The sequence below is a fragment of the Oncorhynchus gorbuscha genome, linkage group LG19, assembly GCF_021184085.1.
Source record: "Oncorhynchus gorbuscha isolate QuinsamMale2020 ecotype Even-year linkage group LG19, OgorEven_v1.0, whole genome shotgun sequence".
Taxonomy (NCBI): Eukaryota; Metazoa; Chordata; class Actinopteri; order Salmoniformes; family Salmonidae; genus Oncorhynchus; species Oncorhynchus gorbuscha.
In genome coordinates, this window is record NC_060191.1 from 12,772,924 (window position 1) to 12,786,197 (window position 13,274).

The 13,274-nt window shown below is 45.2% G+C and overlaps 1 protein-coding gene across 2 annotated transcripts in view; it reads left to right on the forward strand.

Annotated features, from left to right (window-relative positions):
* LOC124006039 (t-SNARE domain-containing protein 1-like) overlaps nt 1–13,274 on the forward strand; it is a 174,900-nt gene that overhangs the window by 23,587 nt on the left and 138,039 nt on the right. The window lies entirely within an intron of this gene.

The following is a 13,274-nucleotide window of genomic DNA, read 5'->3' on the forward strand; positions in this document are numbered from 1 at the left end:
CTTTCCATGACATAGACTGACCAGGTAAATCCAGATGAAGGCCATGATCCCTTGTTGATGTAATTTGTTATATCCACTTCAATCAGCGTAGATGAAGGGGAGGAGGCAGGTTAAAGAAGGATTTTTAAGACTTGAGACAATTGGTATATGGATTGTTTTTGTGTGCCATTCAGAGGGTGAATGGGCGAGTCAAAATATTGAAATGCCTTTAAACGCTGTTTTTCACGCTCAACAGTTTCCTGTGTTTATCAAGAATGGTCCACCACCAAGAGGACATCCAGCCAACTTGACACAACTGTGGGAAGCATTGGAGTCAACGTGGGCCAGTATCCCTGTGGAATGCATTAGACACCTTTTGGAGTCCATGTCCCGACGAATTGAGGCTGTTCTAAGGGCAAAAGTGTGTGGGGGGGGATCAACTCAATATTAGAAAGGTGTTCCTAGTGTTTGGTATACTCAGTGTATTTACAATTTGTTTGTGACATGAACCTCATCCACAACAATCCCCATGAGGTTTTCTCAATACACTGTTGAAGCCAACGTATTCCGCCACAATGACACATCCATGGAGAATGTTGGAATCATTATTTACACTACTAAATAAACTTTCCAGTGGCACTGACTCCCCCAATGATGAAGATGAAGCCTAGGCTATTCACCGGTAATGATCGATGTGCTCATGCCAATAGCCTATGTCAAGATAAGCTACTTTGAAAAGCATTGCTTTTCGCTCAGAATCGCTCAATAGTTCTTGAAATATATATCTTTTTTTAGCTTTTACAGATAGATTAGTATTTTCAACAGCACGCATTTGCTTTCCAAATTGTACACTTTTTGTCGCGTTTGCATTTAAAAATTAGCAAAAGGCAACTGACGGCCACAACCAACCATAGATGATAGATCTCATTTAAGCCAGGACAGGCTGTCATTGCTAGTATACCCATGAGTTTAATAGTAACATTGCCAGGGTTAGAGATTCCAAAACCCTTCTATAGATTACATGTCTATGGCCAGAACGCAACAAGCTGTTCAGCAGTGCATTCGGAAAGAATTCTGTGCTGATCCTGTCATGTTTTGTCTTATATTGTCTTGTCATTTTGCTTTCCCTTCTGTTCGTTTTCCCCCTGCTGGTCTTTTTAGGTTCGTTCCCTTTTTTCTCTCTCCCTCCCTCTCTCTCTTCTCTCTATCGTTCCGTTCCTGCTCCCAGCTGTTCCTATTCCCCTAATCAATCATCTAATCTTTCCACACCTGTTCCCTATCTTGTCCTCTGATTAGAGTCCCTATTTCTTCCCTTGTTTTCCGTTTCTGTCCTGTCGGATCCTTGTATATTGTTCACCGTGCTGTGTCTTTGTCTCGCCCTGTCGTGTCATGTTTCCCTCAGATGCTGCGTGGTGAGCAGGTGTCTGAGTCTGCTACGGTCAGTGCCTTCCCGAGGCAACCTACAGTTTATGGTCGAGTCTCCAGTCTGTCCTCGTCATTACGAGTGGAATTGTTTTTTATGCTTTGTTTACCGCTCCGATTTGTCTAGGAGTATTGCATATTTCCTTTACTGGAATAAAGACTCTGTTTTCGCCAAGTCGCTTTTGGGTCCTCATTCACCTGCATAACAGAAGGATCCGACCAAAGAATGGACCCAGCGACTACAGACGCTCGTAACACTGCCGTCGAGATCCAAGGAGCCATGCTCGGCAGACACGAGCAGGAATTGTCTGCTGCTCGTCATGCCGTGGAGAACCTGGCCGCTCAGGTTTCCGACCTCTCTGGACAGTTCCAGAGTCTTCGTCTCGTGCCACCTGTTACTTCCTGGTCTGCCGAGCCTCCGGAACCTAGGGTTAATAACCCACCTTGTTACTCCGGGCAGCCCACGGAGTGCCGCTCCTTTCTCACCCAGTGTGATATTGTGTTCTCTCTCCAACCCAACACATACTCTAGAGAGAGAGCTCGGGTTGCTTACGTCATATCACTCCTTACTGGCCGGGCTCGAGAGTGGGGCACAGCTATCTGGGAGGCAAGGGCTGATTGTTCTAACAATTACCAGAACTTTAAAGAGGAGATGATTCGGGTTTTTGACCGTTCAGTTTTTGGTAGGGAGGCTTCTAGGGCCCTGGCTTCCCTATGCCAAGGTGACCGATCCATAACGGATTACTCTATAGAGTTTCGCACTCTTGCTGCCTCTAGTGACTGGAACGAGCCGGCGCTGCTCGCTCGTTTTCTGGAGGGACTCCACGCAGTGGTTAAAGATGAGATTCTCTCCCGGGAGGTTCCTACCAGTGTGGACTCTTTGATTGCTCTCGCCATCCGCATAGAACGACGGGTAGATCTTCGTCACCAAGCTCGTGGAAGAGAGCTCGCGTTAACGGTGTTTCCCTGCTCCGCATCGCAACCATCTCCCTCCTCTGGCTCAGAGACTGAGCCCATGCAGCTGGGAGGTATTCGCATCTCGACTAAGGAGAGGGAACGGAGGATCACCAACCGCCTGTGCCTCTATTGCGGACTTGCTGGACATTTTGTCAATTCATGTCCAGTAAAAGCCAGAGCTCATCAGTAAGCGGAGGGCTACTGGTGAGCGCTACTACTCAGGTCTCTCCATCTAGATCCTGTACTACCTTGTCGGTCCATCTACGCTGGACCGGTTCGGGTGCTACATGCAGTGCCTTGATAGACTCTGGGGCTGAGGGTTGTTTTATGGACGAAGCATGGGCTCGGAAACATGACATTCCTTTCAGACAGTTAGACAAGCCTACGCCCATGTTCGCCTTAGATGGTAGTCATCTTCCCAGTATCAGATATGAGACACTACCTTTAACCCTCACAGTATCTGGTAACCACAGTGAAACTATTTCTTTTTTGATTTTCCGTTCACCTTTTACACCTGTTGTTTTGGGTCATCCCTGGCTAGTATGTCATAATCCTTCTATTAATTGGTCTAGTAATTCTATCCTATCCTGGAACGTTTCTTGTCATGTGAAGTGTTTAATGTCTGCTATCCCTCCCGTTTCTTCTGTCCCCACTTCTCAGGAGGAACCTGGCGATTTGACAGGAGTGCCGGAGGAATATCATGATCTGCGCACGGTCTTCAGTCGGTCCCGAGCCAACTCCCTTCCTCCTCACCGGTCGTATGATTGTAGTATTGATCTCCTTCCGGGGACCACTCCTCCTCGGGGTAGACTATACTCTCTGTCGGCTCCCGAACGTAAGGCTCTCGAGGATTATTTGTCTGTGTCTCTTGACGCCGGTACCGTAGTGCCTTCTTCCTCTCCGGCCGGGGCGGGATTTTTTTTTGTTAAGAAGAAGGACGGTACTCTGCGCCCCTGCGTGGATTATCGAGGGCTGAATGACATAACGGTTAAGAATCGTTATCCGCTTCCCCTTATGTCATCAGCCTTCGAGATTCTGCAGGGAGCCAGGTGCTTTACTAAGTTGGACCTTCGTAACGCTTACCATCTCGTGCGCATCAGAAAGGGGGACGAGTGGAAAACGGAGTTTAACACTCCGTTAGGGCATTTTGAGTACCGGGTTCTGCCGTTTGGTCTCGCCAATGCGCCAGCTGTTTTTCAGGCATTAGTTAATGATGTTCTGAGAGACATGCTGAACATCTTTGTTTTTGTCTACCTTGACGATATCCTGATTTTTTCACCGTCACTCGAGATTCATGTTCAGCACGTTCGACGTGTACTCCAACGCCTTTTAGAGAATTGTCTCTACGTGAAGGCTGAGAAGTGCTCTTTTCATGTCTCCTCCGTTACTTTTCTCGGTTCTGTTATTTCCGCTGAAGGCATTCAGATGGATTCCGCTAAGGTCCAAGCTGTCAGTGAGTGGCCCGTTCCAAGGTCACGTGTCGAGTTGCAGCGCTTTCTAGGTTTCGCTAATTTCTATCGGCGTTTCATTCGTAATTTCGGTCAAGTTGCTGCCCCTCTCACAGCTCTTACTTCTGTCAAGACGTGTTTTAAGTGGTCCGGTTCCGCCCAGGGAGCTTTTGATCTTCTAAAAGAACGTTTTACGTCCGCTCCTATCCTCGTTACTCCTGACGTCACTAGACAATTCATTGTCGAGGTTGACGCTTCAGAGGTAGGCGTGGGAGCCATTCTATCCCAGCGCTTCCAGTCTGACGATAAGGTTCATCCTTGCGCTTATTTTTCTCATCGCCTGTCGCCATCTGAACGCAACTATGATGTGGGTAACCGCGAACTGCTCGCCATCCGCTTAGCCCTAGGCGAATGGCGACAGTGGTTGGAGGGGGCGACCGTTCCTTTTGTCGTTTGGACAGACCATAAGAACCTTGAGTACATCCGTTCTGCCAAACGACTTAATGCTCGTCAAGCTCGTTGGGCGTTGTTTTTCGCTCGTTTCGAGTTTGTGATTTCTTACCGTCCGGGTAGTAAGAACACCAAGCCTGATGCCTTATCCCGTCTTTTTAGTTCTTCTGTGGCTTCTACTGATCCCGAGGGGATTCTTCCTTATGGGCATGTTGTCGGGTTGACAGTCTGGGGAATTGAAAGACAGGTTAAGCAAGCACTCACGCACACTGCGTCGCCGCGCGCTTGTCCTAGTAACCTTCTTTTCGTTCCTGTTTCTACTCGTCTGGCTGTTCTTCAGTGGGCTCACTCTGCCAAGTTAGCTGGTCATCCCGGCGTTCGAGGTACTCTTGCTTCTATTCGCCAGCGCTTTTGGTGGCCTACTCAGGAGCGTGACACGCGCCGTTTCGTGGCTGCTTGTTCGGACTGCGCGCAGACTAAGTCAGGTAACTCTCCTCCTGCCGGTCGTCTCAGACCGCTTCCCATTCCTTCTCGACCATGGTCTCACATCGCCCTAGACTTCATTACCGGTCTGCCTTTGTCTGCGGGGAAGACTGTGATTCTTACGGTTGTCGATAGGTTCTCTAAGGCGGCACATTTCATTCCCCTCGCTAAACTTCCTTCCGCTAAGGAGACGGCACAAATCATCATCGAGAATGTGTTCAGAATTCATGGCCTCCCGTTAGACGCCGTTTCAGACAGAGGCCCGCAATTCACGTCACAGTTTTGGAGGGAGTTCTGTCGTTTGATTGGTGCGTCCGTCAGTCTCTCTTCCGGGTTTCATCCCCAGTCTAACGGTCAAGCAGAGAGGGCCAATCAGACGATTGGTCGCATACTACGCAGCCTTTCTTTCAGAAACCCTGCGTCTTGGGCAGAACAGCTCCCCTGGGCAGAATACGCTCACAACTCGCTTCCTTCGTCTGCTACCGGGTTATCTCCGTTTCAGAGTAGTCTGGGTTACCAGCCTCCTCTGTTCTCATCCCAGCTTGCCGAGTCCAGCGTTCCCTCCGCTCAAGCGTTTGTCCAACGTTGTGAGCGCACCTGGAGGAGGGTGAGGTCTGCACTTTGCCGTTACAGGGCACAGACTGTGAGAGCCGCCAATAAACGTAGGATTAAGAGTCCTAGGTATTGTTGCGGCCAGAGAGTGTGGCTTTCCACTCGCAACCTTCCTCTTACGACAGCTTCTCGTAAGTTGACTCCGCGGTTCATTGGTCCGTTCCGTGTCTCCCAGGTCGTCAAATCCTGTCGCTGTGCGACTGCTTCTTCCGCGACATCTTCGTCGCGTCCATCCTGTCTTCCATGTCTCCTGTGTCAAGCCCTTTCTTCGCACCCCCGTTCGTCTTCCCTCCCCCCCTCCCGTCCTTGTCGAGAGCGCACCTATTTACAAGGTACGTAAGATCATGGACATGCGTTCTCGGGGACGGGGTCACCAATACTTAGTGGATTGGGAGGGTTACGGTCCTGAGGAGAGGAGTTGGGTCCCATCTCGGGACGTGCTGGACCGTTCGCTGATTGATAATTTCCTCCGTTGCCGCCAGGATTCCTCCTCGAGTGCGCCAGGAGGCGCTCTGTGAGTGGGGGGGTACTGTCATGTTTTGTCTTATATTGTCTTGTCATTTTGCTTTCCCTTCTGTTCGTTTTCCCCCTGCTGGTATTTTTAGGTTCGTTCCCTTTTTTCTCTCTCCCTCCCTCTCTCTCTTCTCTCTATCGTTCCGTTCCTGCTCCCAGCTGTTCCTATTCCCCTAATCAATCATCTAATCTTTCCACACCTGTTCCCTATCTTGTCCTCTGATTAGAGTCCCTATTTCTTCCCTTGTTTTCCGTTTCTGTCCTGTCGGATCCTTGTATATTGTTCACCGTGCTGTGTCTTTGTCTCGCCCTGTCGTGTCGTGTTTCCCTCAGATGCTGCGTGGTGAGCAGGTGTCTGAGTCTGCTACGGTCAGTGCCTTCCCGAGGCAACCTACAGTTTATGGTCGAGTCTCCAGTCTGTCCTCGTCATTACGAGTGGAATTGTTTTTTATGCTTTGTTTACCGCTCCGATTTGTCTAGGAGTATTGCATATTTCCTTTACTGGAATAAAGACTCTGTTTTCGCCAAGTCGCTTTTGGGTCCTCATTCACCTGCATAACAGATCCTATTATGTCAAGCTCAATGACAGATCAGTGTTCAAATATTTATCCTCTATTCTTATTTGTCTCTTGTTGGTTTGTGTGTGTGTGTGATATATATCTATTACACATACTACCGTTGAAAAGTTTAGGGTCACTTAGAAATGTCCTGGTTTTTGAAACAAAAGCACAATTTTGGTCAATTAAAATAACATCAAATTAATCATAAATACAGTGTAGACATTGTTTATGTTGTAAATTATATTTATTTTTAATGGAATATCTACATAGGCGTACAGAGACCCATTATCAGCAACCGTCACTCCTGTGTTCCAATGGCACGTTGTGTTAGCTCATCCAAGTTTATCATTTTAAAAGGCTAATTGATCATTAGAAGACCTTTTGCAATTATGTTAGCACAGCTGAGAACTGTTGTCCTGATTAAAGAAACAATGAAACTGGCCTTCTTTAGACTAGTTGAGTATCTGGATCTTTAGCATTTGTGGGTTCAATTAAAGTCTCAAAATGGCTAGAAACAAAGACCTTTCTTCTGAAACTCGTCAGTTTTTTATTGTTCTGAGAAATTAAGGCTATTCCATGCTAGAAATTGCCAAGAAACTGAAGATCTCCAACAACGCAGTGTACTACTCCCTTCACAGAATAGCGCAAACTGGCACTAACCAGAATAGAAAGAGGAGTGGGAGGCCCTGGTGCACAACTGAGCAAGAGGACAAGTACTTAAGAGTGTCTAGTTTGAGAAACAGACGCCTCACAAGTCTTCAACTGGCAGCTTCATTAAATGGTACCCTCAAAACACCATTCTCAACGTCAACAGTGAAGAGGCGACTCCGGGATACTGGCCTTCCAGGCAGAGTTGCAAAGAAAAAGACATATCTCCGAATGACCAATAAAAAGAAAAGATTAAAAGAAAAAGAAAAGATTAAGATGGGCAAAAGAACACAAGACACTGGACAGAGGAAGATTGGGAAAAAGTGTTATGAACTGACAAATCTAAGTTTGAGGTGTTTGGATTACAAAGAAGAACATTCGTGAGATGCAGACAAAATGAAAAGATGCTGGAGGAGTGCTTGACACCATCTGTCAAGCATGGTGGAGGCAATGTGATGGTTTGGGAGTGCTTTGGTGGTGGTAAAGTGGGAGATTTGTACAGGGTAAAAGGGATCTTGAAGAAGGAAGGCCATCACTCCATTTTGAAAAGCCATGCCATACCCTGTGGACAGAGCTTAATTAGAGCCAATTTCCTCCTACAACAGGACAATGACCTAAAGCACAGCTCCAAACTACGCAATAACTATTTAGGGAAGAAGCAGTCAGCTGGTATTCTGTCTATAATGGAGTGGCCAGCACAGTCACCAGATCTCAACCCTATTGAGCTGTTGTAGGAGTAGCTTGACCGTACGGTACGTAGAAGTGCCCTTCAAGCCAATCCAACTTGTGGAAGGTGCTTCAGGAAGCATGGGGTGAAATCTCTTCAGATTACCTCAACAAATTGACAACTAGAATGCCAAAGGTCTGCAAGGCTGTAATTGCTGCAAATGGAGGATTCTTTGACGAAAGCAAAGTTTGGAGGACACAGTTATTTTTTCAATTAAAAATCATTATTTATAACCTTGTCAACGTCTTGAATGTATTTCCTATTCATTTTGCAACTAAGTTTGTGTATGTTTTCATGCAAAAGGACATTTCTAAGTGATCCCAAACTTTTGAATGGTAGTTTATATATATATATATATATATATATATATATATATATATATATATATATATATATATATATATACAGTACCAGTCAAAAGTTTGGACACACCTACTCATTCAAAGATTTTTCTTTATTTTTAATATTTTCTACAGTAATAGTGAAGAAATAAAAACTATGAACTAACACATATGGAGTCATGTAGTAGCCTAAAAAAGTGTTAAACAAATCAAAATATATTTTATATTTTACATTCTTCAAAGTAGCAAACCTTTGACTTGATGAGAGCTTTGCACACTCTTGTCATTCTCTCAATCAGCTTCATGAGGTAGTCACCTGGAATGAACTTCAATTAACCTCTCTAGGGTTCGTGGGACGCTAGCGTCCCATCTAGCCAACATCCAGTGAGGTTGCAGAGCGCCAAATTCAATTACAGAAATGCTCATTATAAAAATTCTGTAAACAAAACATATTTTACATAGGTTTAAAGATGAAGTTCTTGTTAAACCAACCACAGTGTCATATTTATAAAATGGTTTTCGGGGGAAAGCATACCTAGCCCAGAACATACCTAGCCCAGAACAGAGCCCAGTTGACAAATTATTACAAACAGTAACCAGCCAAGCAGAAGTGTTACAAAACTCAGAAATAGAGATAAAATTAATCTCTTACCTTTGTTGACCTTCATATGGTGGCAATCAGAAGACATTACTTTACTCAATAAATGTACCTTTTTTTCGATGAAGTCTCTTTATATCCAAAAACCTAAATTTTGTTAGCGCCTTTTCTTCAGTAATCCACAGGCTTATACTCAGTCAAAACAATAAGACAAAAAATCCTAATTGTATCCGTAAAGTTAATAGAAACATGTCAAACGATGTTTATATTCAATCCTCAGGTTGTTTTTTAGCCTAAATGATCTATAATATTTCAACCGGACAATAACGTTGTCAATATAAAAGGTAAACAAGAAATGCACATGCGCCTGAAAAAACTCTGATTCACGTTAGGGTCCACTCCCTCATTTATAATAATACAAGCCTGAAACAATTTCTAAAGACTAAGTCCTAAGTCAATGGATACTGTAATGGCATTGAATAGAACACTACAAAACCAACAAAACAACTACTTCCTGTATGGATTTTTCTCAGGTTTTCGCCTGCTAAATCAGTTCTGTTATACTCACAGACACTATTTTAACAGTTTTGGAAAATTTAGAGTGTTTTCTATCCATATCTACCAGTTATATGCATATCATATCTTCTGGGCCCGAGTAGCAGGCAGTTTAATTTGGGCATGCTTTTCATCCAAAATTCTGAATGCTGCCCCCTACCCTAGAGAGGTTAACAGGTGTGCCTTGTTAAAAGTTAATTTGTGGATTTTGTTTCTGTCATGGATCTCCCCGGAACTTTCATCACGCACACCTGTCCCCTATTCCCACTGATTAGTATTTGTATTTATGTTCCCTTTGGTTTCCATGGTCTTGTCGATTATTGTTACAATGTCCGTTGGTGCGTGTGAGTACCTGTGCTGTGTGTTTTGGGCTTTCAAACTCTTGTGGTCTGCGCAGATGATTACGTGGTCTCATTCCATGTGTTAATCATTGTGCGCGTGTGTTATTTATTCAAGGTGCTCCTCGCTCTTTTTGGGGTTTTCAACCCTGGGTTTTTGTTACGTTTTTGTTTGATAGCCCTTTTTCATAAAATACCAAGTTCATATTTTGTCAAGAACAGCTTAAATAAGCAAAGAGACTAACCCTGGAATGAGTAGGTGTGTGCTAACTTTTGATTGGTTCTGTGCATTCAGAAAGTATTCAGAATCCATGGACATTTTCTGCATTTTGTTACGTTACAGCCTTATTCTCAAATGGATTAAATAAATAAAAAATCCTCATCAATCTACACACAAAAACCCATAATGACAAAGTGAAAACATTTAGAAATGTTTGCGGAAATACAGAAAAAAACTGAAACTTTATTTATATACATATTCTAAACAGAAATTGAGCTCAGGTGCATCCTGTTTCCATTGATCATCCTTGAGATGTTTCTACAACTTGATTGGAGTCCACCTGTGGTAAATTATATTCATTGGACGTTATTTAGAAAGGTACACACCTGTCTTTATAAGGTCCCACAGTTGACAGTGCATGTCAGAGCAAAAACCAAGCCATGAGGTTGAAGTACGTGTCCCTGGAGCTCTGAAACAGGATTGTGTTGAGGCACAGTTCAGGGGAAGGGTACCAAAAAATGTTTGCAGCATTGAAGGTCCCCAAGAATACAGTTGCCTCCATCTAAGACACCTAAAGACCCTCAGACCATGAGAAACAAGATTCCCTGGTCTGATGAAACCAAGATTGAACTCTTTGGCCTGAATGCCAAGTGGCACATCTGGAGGAAACCTGGCACCATCCCTATGGTGAAGCATTGTGGCTGGGATACTGGTCAGGCTTGAGGGAAAGATGAATAGAGCAAAGTACAAAGCTATCCTTGATGAAAACCTGCTCCAGAGCACTCAGGACCTCAGACTGGGGTGAAGGTTCACCTTCCAACAGGAAATCTTCTTTACAGCTTCTACGCCCAACCCATAAGACTCCTGAACAGTTAATGAAATGGCTACCCGGACTATTTGCATTGTCGCCCCCCCCCCCATACCCCTTATTTTACGCTGCTGCTACTCTGTTTATTATATATGCATAGTGACTTTACCTCTACCTACAGTACATGCACATACTGTACTACCTCAATTACCTCGACTAACCGGTGACCCCACACATTGACTCTGTACCGGTACCCCCTGTATATCGCCTCACTATTGTTATTTTACTGCTGCTCTTTAATTATTTGTTATGTTTCTATTGTTTACTTAAAACATTGCAGTTTTAAGAAAAATAAGTGTTAAGGGCTTGTAAAGTAAGCATTTCACCTGTTTTATTCGGCGCATGTGACGAATACAATTTGATTTGATTTGAACACATACTCACCTGCTTACACGCACACGCACACACGCACACACACACACACACACACACACGCACGCACGCACGCGCGCACGCACGCACACACACACACACACACACACACACACACACACACACACACACACACACACACACACACACACACACACACACACACACACACACACACACATATTTCCCTATGGTTTTCAATCCATTATTATTTAATCTCACAACTTTATGTAAGATGCGTAATTGACACTAGACTTATCTCTCTCATAAAACAATTAATTTGATTTCTGAGGGCTGTTTGAAAAGCTCTCTGGCTCACTCTGCCTGAGCTGCAATTAGACGCTTCTTATGCCGACAAATTAATAAAAGGAATATGGAGAGAGAGAGAATAGAACGAGAGAGTGAGAGAGAGGGTGAAAGATGGATGGAGAAGGGAGAGAGGGAGAGAGAAAGAGATGGTGAAAGATGGATGGAGAGGGGAGAGAGGGAGAAAGAGAGAGAGACTCTCCCATCACCAGGGAACTCATGGCTGCTTTATTATTCATAGTTGAAAAGATGTTATATCCTAATAATGTTCCCCCACATTTGATTCCATTTTTATTTGCCTATTGTCTAGTACTGTAGATTTACTGTAGTAGTACTAAGCAATCTCAAGTCGAACACCATGTCTATAGAGGACCACCAGCCTCAGAGACAAGATGGGGAGTGATGTATCAGTCAGCACACTCTCTGCTCAGCCAATCACAGAGCTCTATTGTGAGTCAGAGACCAGGGCGAGTGTTGATGACATCACCAGGCCAGGCAAAGAGGGAGAGGCTGGGTGAAGGCCAGGGGTGCGTGGGGCTAGCTGGTGCAGGGACCAGGAACACTAAGGCAATGAGTAATGACACAGTGGGACACCATCCACTCATTGTGTCACTACACCATGCAGTCATCTGCTCTGCTCTGACCTCACTCTTCACAAGGGTGACTGGCTGTACTGTGAGAGACACTTATAGGATATATGTGTGTGTGTGTGTGTGTGTGTGTGTGTGTGTGTGTGTGTGTGTGTGTGTGTGTGTGTGTGTGTGTGTGTGTGTGTGTGTGTGTGTGTGTGTGTGTGTGTGTGTGTGTGTGTGTGTGTGTGTGTGTGTGTGTGTGTGTGTGTGTGTGTGTGTGTGTGTGTGTGTGTGTGTGTGTGTGTGTGTTGTATACACACACAAGTGTGTATATATTCCTATATACAATGTGGGAAAACAACAGAGAATGTGTCTGAGAAAGTTGGTCTGGAAATCTGTATATTTCTATGTCCTGCTCAGAGTGAGGGCACGGATTGCCTATGCACACTTCAGAAGGCTGGAGCACCAGGCACTACAGTGACTAGTGACTGGGCTGGGATTCAATAGGAGCAGAGAGAGATCGTTTATTATCTGCCAACAGTAATTCAACTTGCTGCTCTATAAAAATTAATCAGATTAAATGACCATTTGGTCCAGTGAATCTGATCCTCTGTCTCCCATTGAAGATGGGACTGAATCCCCCATCTCCTCTCTCTCTCCTCTCCCTCTCTCCATCTCCTCTCTCTCCTCTCTTTCTCCTTCTACCCCTCTCTCCATCTCCTCTCTCCATCTCCTCTCTCTCTCTCTCTTCTCTCCCTCTCTCCTTCTACCCCTCTCTCCATCTCCTCTCTCTGTGTCTCTCTCCTCTTCCTCTCTCCTTCTACCCCTCTCTCCATCTCCTCTCTCTCTGTCTCTGTCTCTCTCCTCTGCCTCTCTCCTTCTACCCCTCTCTCCATCTCCTCTCTCTCTGTCTCTGTCTCTCTCCTCTGCCTCTCTCCTTCTACCCCTCTCTCCATCTCCTCTCTCTCTGTCTCTCTCCTCTCCCTCTCTCCTTCTACCCCTCTCTCCATCTCCTCTCTCTCTGTCTCTCTCCTCTCCCTCTCTCCTTCTACCCCTTTCTCAATCTCCTCTCTCTCTGTCTCTCTCCTCTTCCTCTCTCCTTCTACCCCTCTCTCCATCTCCTCTCTCTCTGTCTCTCTCCTCTCCCTCTCTCCTTCTACCCCACTCTCCATCTCCTCTCTCTCTGTCTCTCTCCTCTTCCTCTCTCCTTCTACCCCTCTCTCCATCTCCTCTCTCTCTGTCTCTCTCGTCTCCCTCTCTCTTTCTACCCCTCTCTCCATCTCCTCTCTCTATACCTCTCTTCTC